The sequence below is a fragment of the Bufo bufo genome, chromosome 5 (genome assembly GCF_905171765.1).
Source record: "Bufo bufo chromosome 5, aBufBuf1.1, whole genome shotgun sequence".
Lineage (NCBI taxonomy): Eukaryota > Metazoa > Chordata > Amphibia > Anura > Bufonidae > Bufo > Bufo bufo.
Genome location: NC_053393.1, coordinates 502,937,788 through 502,950,785, shown reverse-complemented (window position 1 = coordinate 502,950,785; position 12,998 = coordinate 502,937,788).

Genomic DNA, 12,998 nt, shown 5'->3' with positions numbered 1-12,998 from the left:
AGAATGAAAAATATGTGGCAAATATGACTATAACCCCCCTCATCCATAGGAATGCACCCATGTACTGCAGTATATGGGTGCATTCCTATGGATGAGGGGGGTTATAGTCATATTTAATATAAACACTGTCCAGCGACTGTTCTGTAATTGGCATGTGTCTATATAAAATATGTTCATGGAGCCAAAATAAGCCTTACCCCAATAATAAGCCCTAACGCTTTTTTTGGAGAAAAAATAATAATATAAGACCCTGAGTGTCTTATTTTTGGAGAAACACGGTAGTTGTGTCTCTTTAAACATTCAAATTCATTTAGTGAATATATATATAATGAAATGCAGTCAGAGACAGTGACTCAAAAGTTCATTTCTAAAAGGGCCTCTCCAGATAGGTTCTATCTCCTCGGATGGTTTTCTCTCTCTAGTGCACACCTTGTACCTAAATACCCCAGTGATGAGCTGGACTTGTATTACAAAGAAAATTTGTACTGGCCAGGAAGGGAAAGATAGGCCCCACCAGTTTTCATCCAGTTTTCCCTGAAGAGATATAAAATCTACAGTTTGGTACATCCTGAGAAAAAAAGAAGGCACTGATGACCTCAACAATGCATAAGACCTGGACGCCCATGGAAGACAACAGTGGTGGATGATCACAGAATAATTACCATGGTGAAGAGAAAATCTTCACAACAGCCAACCAAGTGAACAACACTCTCCAGGATATAGGCGTATCAATATCCAAATCTACCATAAAGAGAAGACTGCATAAAAGTAAATACAGAGGGTTCACTGCACAGTGCGAGCCACTCATAAGCTGCAAGAATAAGAAGGCTAGATTGGACTTTGCTAAGAAACATCTTAAAAAACCAGCACACTTCTGGAAGAACATTCTTTGGACAGATGAAACCAAGATCAACCTCTACCAGAATGATGGAAAGAAAAAAGTATGGCGAAGGCATGGTACAGCTCATGATCCAAAGCATACCACATCATCTGTAAAACACAGCGGAGGCAGTGTGATGGCTTTGGCATGCATAGCTGCCAGTGGAACTGGGTCCCTAGTGTTTATTGATGATGTGACACAGGACAGAAGCAGCCGATGAATTCTGGGGTTTTCAGAGACATACTGTATGCTCAAATCCAGCCAAAGTGATTGGTCGGTGTTTCATAATACAGATGGACAATGAGCCAAAACATAAAGCCAAAGCAACCCAGGAGTTTATTAAAGCAAAGAAGTGGAATATTCTTGAATGGCCAAGTCAGTCACCGGATCTGAACCCAATAGAGCATTTCACTTGTTAAAGACTAAACTTCAGACAGAAAGGCCACAAACAACAGCAACTGAAAACCGCTGCAGTAAAGGCCTGGCAGAACATTAAAAAAGGAGGAAACAAAGCCTCTGGTGATGTCCATGAGTTAAAAACGTCATTATTAGAAATTAACATTTTATTTACAATTATTTAATTTGTCCAATTAATTTTGAGCCCCTGAAATGAAGGAATTGAGTAAAAAAAATTCTTTAGTTCCTCATATTTTATGGAATCATTTTGTTCAACCCACTGAATTAAAGCTGAAAGTCTGAACTTCAACTGCATTTGAATTGTTTTGTTCAAACTAACATTGTGGTAATGTCCTGAACAAAAATTAGAAAAATGTAGTCTCTGTCCAAATATATATGGTCCTAACTATATACAGTTGCAAGAAAAAGTATGTGAACCCTTTGGAATGATATGGATTTCTGCACAGATTGATCATAAAATGTGATCTGATCTTCATCTAAGTCACAACAATAGACAATCACAGTCTGCTTAAACTAATAACACACAAAGAATGAAATGTTACCATGTTTTTATTGAACACACCATGTAAACATTCACAGTGCAGGTGGAAAATGTACAGTCGTGGCCAAAAGTTTTGAGAATTACATAAATATTGGAAATTGGAAAAGTTGCTGCTTAAGTTTTTATAATAGCAATTTGCATATACTCCAGAATGTTATGAAGAGTGATCAGATGAATTGCATAGTCCTTCTTTGCCATGAAAATTAACTTAATCCCCCAAAAAACTTTCCACTGCATTTCATTGCTGTCATTAAAGGACCTGCTGAGATCATTTCAGTAATCGTCTTGTTAACTCAGGTGAGAATGTTGACGAGCACAAGGCTGGAGATCATTATGTCAGGCTGATTGGGTTAAAATGGCAGACTTGATATGTTAAAAGGAGGGTGATGCTTGAAATCACTTTTCTTCCATTGTTAACGATGGTGACCTGCAAAGAAAAGCGTGCAGCCATCATTGTGTTGCATAAAAATGGCTTCACAGGCAAGGATATTGTGGCTACTAAGATTGCACCTCAATCAACAATTTATAGGATCATCAAGAACTTCAAGGAAAGAGGTTCAATTCTTGTTAAGAAGGCTTCAGGGCATCCAAGAAAGTCCAGCAAGCGCCAGGATCATCTCCTAAAGAGGATTCAGTTGCGGGATCGGAGTGCCACCAGTGCAGAGCTTGCTCAGGAATGGCAGCAGGCAGGTGTGAGCGCATCTGCACACACAGTGAGGCGAAGACTTTTGGAAGATGGCCTGGTGTCAAGAAGGCCAGCAAAGAAGCCACTTCTCTCCAAAAAAAACATCAGGGACAGATTGATCTTCTGCAGAAAGTATGGTGAATGGACTGCTGAGGACTGGGGCAAAGTCATATTCTCCGATGAAGCCTCTTTCCGATTGTTTGGGGCATCTGGAAAAAGGCTTGTCCGGAGAAGAAAAGGTGAGCGCTACCATCAGTCCTGTGTCATGCCAACAGTAAAGCATCCTGAGACCATTCATGTGTGGGGTTGCTTCTCATCCAAGGGAGTGGGCTCACTCACAATTTTGCCCAAAAACACAGCCATGAATAAAGAATGGTACCAAAACACCCTCCAACAGCAACTTCTTCCAACAATCCAACAACAGTTTGGTGACGAACAATGCATTTTCCAGCACGATGGAGCACCGTGCCATAAGGCAAAAGTGATAACTAAGTGGCTCGGGAACCAAAACGTTGACATTTTGGGTCCATGGCCTGGAAACTCCCCAGATCTTAATCCCATTGAGAACTTGTGGTCAATCTTCAAGAGGCAGGTGGACAAACAAAAACCCACTAATTCTGACAAACTCCAAGAAGTGATTATGAAAGAATGGGTTGCTATCAGTCAGGAATTGGCCCAGAAGTTGATTGAGAGCATGCCCAGTCGAATTGCAGAGGTCCTGAAAAAGAAGCGCCAACACTGCAAATACTGACTCTTTGCATAAATGTCATGTAATTGTCGATAAAAGCCTTTGAAACGTATGAAGTGCGTGTAATTATATTTCACTACATCACAGAAACAACTGAAAGAAAGATCTAAAAGCAGTTTAGCAGCAAACTTTGTGAAAACTAATATTTTTGGCATTCTCAAAACTTTTGGCCACGACTGTATGTGAATCCTTGGATTTAATAACTGGTGGAACCTCCTTTGGCAGCAATAACTTCAACCAAATTTTTCCTGTAGTTGCAGATCAGATGTGCACAATGGTCAGGAGTAATTCTTGACCATTCCTCTTTACAGAACTGTTTCAGTTCAGCAATATTCTTGGCATGTCTGGTGTGAATCGCTTTCTTGAGGTCATGCCACAGCATCTCAATCGGGTTGAGGTCAGGACTCTGACTGGGCCACTCCAGAAGGCGTATTTTCTTCTGTTTAAGCCATTCTGTTGTTGATTTACTTCTATGCTTTGGGCCGTTGTCCTGTTGCAACACCTATCTTCTGTTGAGCTTCAGCTGGTGGATAGATGGCCTTAAGTTCTCCTGCAAAATGTCTTGATAAACTTGGGAATTCATTTTTCCTTTGATGATAGCAATCCGTCCAGGCCCTTACGCAACAAAGCAGCCCCAAACCATGATGACCCTACCACCATACTTCACAGTTGGGATGAGGTTTTGATGTTGGTGTGCTGTGCCTCTTTCTCCAGACATAGTGTTGTGTGTTTCTTCCAAACAACTCAACTTTGGTTTCATCTGTCCACAGAATATTTTGCCAGTACTGCTGTGGAACATCCAGGTGCTCTTGTGCAAACTGTAAACGTGCAGCAATGTTTTTTTTGGGACAGCAGTGGCTTCCTCTGTGGTATCCTCCCATGAAATCCATTCTTGTTTAGTGTTTTACGTATCGTAGATTCGCTAACAGGGATGTTAGCATATGCCAGATACTTTTGTAAGTCTTTAGCTGACACTCTAGGATTCTTCTTCACCTCATTGAGCAGTCTGCGCTGTGCTCTTGCAGTCATCCTTACAGGACGGCCACTCCTAGGGAGAGTAGCAGCAGTGCTGAACTTTCTCCATTTATAGACAATTTGTCTTACCGTGGACTGATGAACAGCAAGGCTTTTGGAGATACTTTTATAACCCTTTCCAGCTTTATGCAAGTTTACAATTCTTAATCGTAGGTCTTCTGAGAGCTATTTTGTTCGAGGCATCATTCACATCAGGCCATGCTTCTTGTGAAAAGCAAACCCAGAACTGGTGTGTGTTTTTTATAGGGCAGGGCAGCTGTAACCAACACCTCCAATCTCATCTCATTGATTGGACTCCAGTTGGCTGACACCTCACTCCAATTAGCTCTTGTCTAGAGATGTCATTAGTCTAGGGGTTCACATACTTTTTCCACCTGCACTGTGAATGTTTACATGGTGTGTTCAATAGAAACATGGTAACATTTAATTATTTGTGTGTTATTAGTTTAAGCAGACTGTGATTGTCTATTGTTGTGACTTAGATGAAGATCAGATCACATTTTATGATCAATTTGTGCCGAAATCCATATCATTCCAAAGTGTTCACATACTTTTTCTTGCAATTGTGTGTATATATATATATATATATATATATATATATACACACACACACACTGTAAATACGTAGACGTACAGAGACAAGAGACTAGAATAATTAGCAGCAATTACTATAGGTCATATAGAAGTTCATAAATAAGTTAGCTAGTAATGGAAGAAATAGCTTTCAAAATATTAGCAAATAGTGTTATTTTATGCAAAATGTATAACTGGAGAATATAGAACTCTTTCCAAAAACTGAATGCAGAGAAATATGACGCTCTGTTTATTATGAATGAAAGTACCCTGGAAAGGTTAGTCAAACTTATCCTCATGATGTGATATGAAAAAAGAGGAAAAAATGACACCAGTAGTATAAATTATAAGTAACTCTGAACGTCTCAGGTTAACTAAATATTTTTACGCTAATTGCAAATGTTAAAATAGGAAAGAGCTTAACAGATAGTAAATCGTAAAATGAAAGGTTACAGTATATTAGGAACTAATACATTATTTATGGGACTGCTGTGCCAGAGGCTCCTAGTTTATACGGTATACTTCTTATAATATATAAATAAAGGATATTTTTTAATTTTTAAATTTATAAATGTCTGTAAAGTTGAAACTTGTCATTGCTTGGGACTAGACAAGTGTGATGGAATGCCAAGATCCCAGATGCAAAGCAGACCCAGACAGCCTGGGGGCAGCATGGTAGCTCAGTGGTTAGGACTGGTGCTGTGTACCACTGGGGCCCTGGGTTCAAATCCGACCTAGAACAACATCTGCATGTAGTTTGTATGTTCTCCCTGTGCTTGTGTGGGTTTCTAGATTTCCTCTAGAAACAGATAAACATAACATACCATCCCTTCCCCCCTCCCCCTTACCGATCTCTGATAATATGCGCACAGTAGTCCATGATAAATAAAGTCCTCATTCGCCGATCTTCATATTCCATGATATGCTTCATAACTTTAAATCTGGGTGTTTGTAGCAACCTAACTCCTGATAGAGAATTTAGATTGTGAGCTCCACTGTTTACAGCAAGTGATAAAAATGGATTAGGCTGCGGAATATGTTGATTCTACATACTGTAAGAAAAATAAATCATAGTAAAGACTTTACATCACAGATAAGACAACTATACTATGAGTTGCAATAAGTGTGAGGATCATCATATTTGCCAACTATTCTGCTGAAGTAACGGACAACAGAAAAGCTTCATCACCAATATACCTGGCTTTATACTAGAAGAAAACTCCTTTTACACTACTATTATCTAAAGCTCTCTAAAAGAGGCCTCTAAGGAGCTAGATTTTGGAGTTACCCTCAATTGCCATGGGTCTCCTTCTTTGCTTCAGCAGGTGCCTAAGAAGCAACATTCCAGAGATCTTCGAGAAGACCAGGCTAACAAACTAGCTACAACAGCCCAGTATATGACGATCTTGTCAATTGAGTCCTGGTTAGTCTTGTTTGGACTACTTGCTTGGCACAGGGTAGGTTATTATAGTGTTAAGTAGTTATTAGGTCTTTTTTAACATTTGACAATATATTGGTTGAGCTTAAATATGTCTGAGCACAAGGCTCCAGCATAGATATTTTTTAATACTTTTCTTCCATACATTGGAAAAATATGAAGTTTAACAAAGCAATGATGAGTCTATAATGAGTAAAATATCTGAATATGATCCATAGCTACTTGCTTCAAGTCATCCAGTTATGTTATTAAGATTAGTAGGCTTGATGTGTTGATGTGTTGGGTTCAGTGAAGGGGGGAAAGGAGTGCCGTCACCTAAATGATCATTTTCCGGCAGCAGATAGTGCTGTCTAAACACGCTTTGCTGCCAGCAAACAATGATTCTGTATGGGGGCATTAGAGATCACTCCTCACAATACTGTGGAGGAGATCTCTGCATCAGTTTCCTTCACCAATGACCAGGTGCTTGTCGAGAAGGAAGGTTTCCTTCCCAACAACCATCTGCTCAGCTGAGCAGTGTAAAGGGTCCTTTACAAACAGCTGATCAATGGTCCGTCCTCAGGGGCATAGCTATAGGGGGTGCAGAGGTCGCAGTCGCTACCGGGCCCATGAGCCTGAGGGGGCCCAAAGACCCTTATTATAGAAAGTGCATGCTGGGGGGCTCTGTCATAAATTTTGCACTGGGGTTCAGAATCTTTAAGTTACACCTCTGGAGGGAAGGGGTTAGGTCAATAATTTGCCATGGGGGGTGCTGTTTCAATTTTTGCCTCTGGCAGCAAGAAGGCTAGGTGCAACCCTGCCGCTTGTCACAAACTATGGAGGCAAGGGGGGCCCAAGCTGAATTCTTGCACCAGGGCCCATGAGCCTTTAGCTACGCCCCTGCCTGTCCCAAATGCCAATTAGCAAAGGTGAATATCCTACAACGGTGTGTGAGCCTGTCCGGGCCTACAGGATTCAAGTGGATACAACGTCCTGGATATTCCACCATGTTCTTTCAGATATAAAGGTGCCCGAGTTGCTAGACGGAGCCCTGCTAGTAGCTGCAAGATGCTTATTAAATTGTTGGCTACAACCCACAATCCCTAGCCTCACTGAGGTCTTAAATCAAATGAAGCACTTTCTGAACACATCCAGAAATAAAACCAAAAGGTCAAAAGAATGACATGCCAAAGTTTTAGTTTTTTGGAAGTGGAAATTATTTCTAAACACTTAGACTCCAAAGAGATGAAGAATGTAATTGTTACCCTTAAAATGTAATGAATGGTTAAGGCACGATTGACATGTTGATTCAAACTATGTCAAACAAACATAGCAAACTAAAGACAGCAATACAGTTATTGATGGTAAATTAGTAAGAGAAGTTAATTACAGCTAATAGAACATAGATAAATACTTCATTCCGGAGATTACTATCTGAATAACTTTCTGATAAATATCTAAATATGCTACACCAATTTACAAGGTTTATGTTACTGTATTGTGTTTTAAAATGTAAAACTAATAAAATAAACTTAGAACAAAAAAAACTATAAAAATATTGTAAACATACAATGCTTACTAATAAAGAACATGCCATATAAAGGGCCCTTTTCACGGGCCGAGAATCCGCCAGATAATTTGCAATGAGCCTTCATAGGAATGCTCGTTGGTGATTATCTGGCGGTGGAACGATATCGTCGATTACCGAAACGCTTGTATGTCGGGTAATTGGATCGTTTGTGTAGACACCTAAATTGTTATTTGACAGCAGCAGATTGTGTTGTGTAAAAAAATACGGTACAAAAAATACGGTGAAAAACTGTACCATGTAAAATGCCCTCCAAAGACAAAGGGGCGCTACCTCCGACTGAAGAAGAAAAAGTTCAGTCTCCAGAAGCGTCAAAACGTCTTTACTGTAAGAACTGTTAATCTGTGGAATAGACTTCCTCAGGACATGGTCACAGCAGGAACAGTGGACAGTTTTAAAAAGGGTTTAGACAAATTCTTAAAAGTAAAAAACATAAATTCTTATGAAAATGTGTAGAAATCTGAGTCTCACTTCCTTCTGGGATTCGTGTCCCCACCTATCCCTCGGTTACACTTGATGGACTTATGTCTTTTTTCAACCATATTAACTATGTAACTATGTAACAGCCTCTGCTGCCGGCAAACAACAAGTCTGTATGGGGACAAACGATGACATTAACAATCGCTCCTCCCCATACTGTGGAGGAGATCACTGCATTTAAAGGCCCGTTTACACGGCCAATTTTGCAGGCTATTGTCCGGAAGGAAGCGTTCCTTTCTGATAAGTGCCTGCTTATCGGTGAAGGAGACGTCTACATTTACATGCAGTGATCTCCTCCACAGTATGGGGAGGAGTGATCGCTAATACCATCCCCATACAGACTGGTTGTTGGCCAGCGGCAGAGGCTGTTTACACAGCACGATCTACTGCCGGCAAATAACGATTTAGGTGTTCGTACAATCGAGCATATTACCCAACGAACAAGCATTTCACTCATTCATTAGGTAAACAGTGCCACCTTTACACTGCCAGATATTCGCTAATGAGTGTTCTAATTAGAGATGAGCGAATCGACTTTGGATTCTTCGCAAAATAATAACTTCGGCTCATCGGAGCCAATACATTCTAATACTGTACGGAGTGGGAGTATTATAATGACGTTTTATACGAATCGACTTCGGATGAAGCATCCAAAGTCGATTTGTTCATTCCTAGTTATAATGAATGCTTGATAGTGATTATCTGGTGGATTCTCGGCCTGTGAAATGCCTGCCCTTAAATGCAGCGTTTCCTTCACTGATGAACACTTCCTTCCCGACAATCGCCTGCAAAGCAGGGCAATGTAAAGGGGCCTTAATAAAGGTACAAAAGATATCTGCAGGCTGTAGCGAACCCCTATTCAGTGTTGTGTTTATTTAAAGGCGTCCTGAACCAAGACAAATCTCCATCTTCCCCCCTCCGGCCCTATGATATGAGCATTTCATGCTTCGATGCTCTCGAGCGCAGGGTAAGGGCTGTTTGTTTACCTTTTCAACACTACTAGGTGGAGACTTCCGTCTAGCGGTGTTGCCGGTGACGTTACTGGCTTTAATGGGTGGACCTTAGCGCTGCCCTAGCCATTTTACAAGCTAGGGCAGAGCTAAAGCTCGCCCATCAGTACCGGTGACATCACCGGGCTCACCGCTAGGCGGAAGCCTCCGCCTAGCTTACTCTATAGAGATCCCGGTACGACATCAGATCTCCATAAAATGCCTTTGTCCTGCGCAATTCAGCGCACAGCAAAAGGAAAACATCGAAATCGATAAGACTGTTTTTTAATGGCTGTTAGACAGGAGGGCACCCATCTAACGGCCATTAAAAAGGTGTACACTAGTGCAAAATGGCCGTTCGACTCTTCATGCTGAACGTGATGACGTCACCATGTGCTCCCAACGATCATAAATGCTGGCGGTAACTATGGGGGACATAATTACTGCTGGGGACCACTATGGGGGAAATTATTACTCCTAGGGCCACTATGGAGGGCATTATTACAGCTGGGGGACATTATTGGGGACATTATGACTGATGGGGGCCACTATGGGGACACTATTAATTCTGGGGGCTTCTATGGGTGACATGATTAATGCTGGGGACCACTATGGAGGGCATTTTTACTGATGGGGGCCACTATGGGGGACATAATTACAGCTGGGGTCCACTATGGGGGACATAATTACAGCTGGGGTCCACTATGGGGGACATAATTACAGCTGGGGTCCACTATGGGGGACATAATTACAGCTGGGGTCCACAATGGGGGACATCATTATTACTGGGGCAACTATGGGGGACCGGGGGTCACTAGGGGACATTATTACAGCTGGGGGACACTATGGGGGGAGATTATTACTACTGGGGGCCACTATGGGGGACATCATTACTGTTGGGGCCACTATGGGGGACATTTTTACTACTGAGGACCACTATGGGGGCTATTATTACTATTGGGGGCCACAATGGGGGACATTATTACTACTGGGGGCCACTATGGGGACATAATTACTACTGGGGGCCACTATGGGGACATTATTACTACTGGGGGCCACTATGGGGACATTATGTATACTGCAGGGGTTGGAATTCAAATAAAAATAAGCCAATGAAAATTATTCATTTTTAATGGCTGTTTTTAACAGTTGCTAGGCTGCCACAGTGTGTCAGTTTTTTATGGCCATTTTTTTCACTGTTGTTTAAATGCAGCCTTAAAACATGTCCGCAGTTGCGGCTCTAGCAGCAGTCTAGCCCGAGCTAGAAAAGATAGAAGTGAGAGCTGCATGTACTGTATTAGAAGCCCTATTAGACGGGTGAGGCAGGGGATGTGCTGGCAGCGTGCAGGGAGAGGAAGGAGGATCTATGATTTGGGATACTCTGCCGCTCCTTGTATGAACCCAGGTAACATGAACTTACTTGCTCTCTGATTGTCACATATGGGGGGGTGCCTTATTTTTCCAGAAAAAGAGTAAGATGAACACTTGCTTATCTAATTCTTCCTCCGTGGGTTGTTTATTGATGGCACAATCTGGTTGTTTAATCACACAGATGACGTGGTGAATCCTAACTGAAGTGGTTTTACAAAAAAAAAAACTTTTCCCTTATACAGTGTTCTATTAGCAAATTAATTATCACTGACAGTAGTAGCTGCTTTCTGTTCATCTTGCCTCCCAGAAACAGAAATACAAGGTAATTAGAAAGTTTTAGGTACCCCAATATGGTACCAATGAAAACCACAAATCGTATTGTGATGTAAAATATGAACATAAAAAAAAGATATACGGTAAATTTGGTGTCACCATAATTGCAATGCCCCGTACAATAAAGTTAAAGGGCATCTGTCAGCAGTTTTGTACCTATGACACTGGCTGACCTGTTAAATGTGCGCTTGGCAGATGAAGACATCTGTGTTGGTCCCATGTCCATATGTGCCCTCATTGCTGAGAGAAATGGTGTTTTATTATATGCAAATCAGCCTCTAGGAACGCCTAGAGGCTTTGCTCTCTTGGCATCTGCCACGTCCTCTGCACTTTCACAGGACCAGGCAGTGAAAACGCTATGACACCTCGCCCGACAATCAAAATGCAGAGAGAGCAGAGCCTCTAGGTGTAATGACAACGCCCCCGTTGCTCCTAGAGGCTCATTTGCATATATTAAAACATCATTTTTCTCAGCAATGCGGGCACATATGAACATGGGACCAACACAGATGTCTTCAGCTTCCAGGTGCACATGTAACAGGTCAGCCAGTGTCATAGGGACAAAACTGCTGACAGATGCCCTTTAACATTATTTATACTGCATCGTTCACACTGTGAAAATAAATTAACGGGAAAAATAGAGAAAGTACAGTTTTTTTCCATTCTGTCTCAAGGGTCAATAAAGTTTATACAATACATTATACGTACCCCAATGTGGTACCATTAAAAATGACAACTCGGCCCACAAAAACCAAGCCACCGATGGCTGCATTGAAGAAAATGTAAGAAAAAAGAAAAATAAGCTATGGCAGCTGGAAGACGGGGGGGAATTTTACAGGTCCTTAAAGGGGTTGTCTGGGCTTTTTCTATACTCAGAATAGGTCATCAATATCAGATCAGCGGGTGTCCGACATGCACGTGCCGTCTACCTTCTCTCTTCCTGTCTGCCTATGGGACAGCTCTGTTTTAAATCCTTGTGGGTTTTAAGTTCCTATGGGACTGCAGCAGCGGACAGGAAGAGAGAAGGGAGACGGCACGTGCACACTGCACCCACCGTCTCCGCATACAGCTGATCGGTGGGGGTGTCGGATGTCGGACCCCCGCTTCTGATATTGATGACCTATTCTTAGGATAGGTCATCAATAGAAAAAGCCAGGACAACCCCTTTAAGGCTAACATTAGTTATTCCCCTTAAAAGGTTAAAATGCAATCACCCGAGCTAAGCACCAACCCTATTTACTTAATAAATTCAAAATCTACCATCCACAAAGTGATAATTTCGGAACGGGTTTTACAATACTACTGTTAGGGGGTTAACTAAAAGCACTTCTACAACTTTGACAATATTCCGTCCCTGGCATTCATCATGCTCTGTATTATGTGTTTAAGGCCCTGTAACCATTTAGTAAAGACAGATGTTAATGCAGAGAGCTAAGAAGCTAATAGACTTACAAGGAACTTTTGGCAGCCGTTCCTTTTTACTCTCGTTATATATACAAAACACAACAAAACTTTTTTTTTTACAATTTGGCTTTAAAGAGGAGTTCCGGTGTAAGCGGCTCATGAAAACACAGGCTCTCCCTAACATCTTAAATGCACCCCAAGATCAAAATAAAATATGATGAGAATTAAGTAGCTGACAGACACCATTTATTAAAGTTGTGGCCCAATTCAGGAAGAAAAGTACCCTTTAACTATCTTCCCCAAGTAGTAAAATAACTGCTGGACACAGGAACGTTTGTGAGCGGCAAATCCCGAAGGAGAAAAGAAAAAGCTTTTACAATCTTTCATCTCAGCTTGAAAGCAGAAATAAAAAAAAAGGTTGCTTTCTAGAAGTACTAGGTGTCTGTGAGTCGCAACTAATAATGTCAGAGGCTCTGTTTGGAAATGTGGACAGAAAAAGCAACTTAAAACCCACAAGGATTTAAAACAGCCTTTATG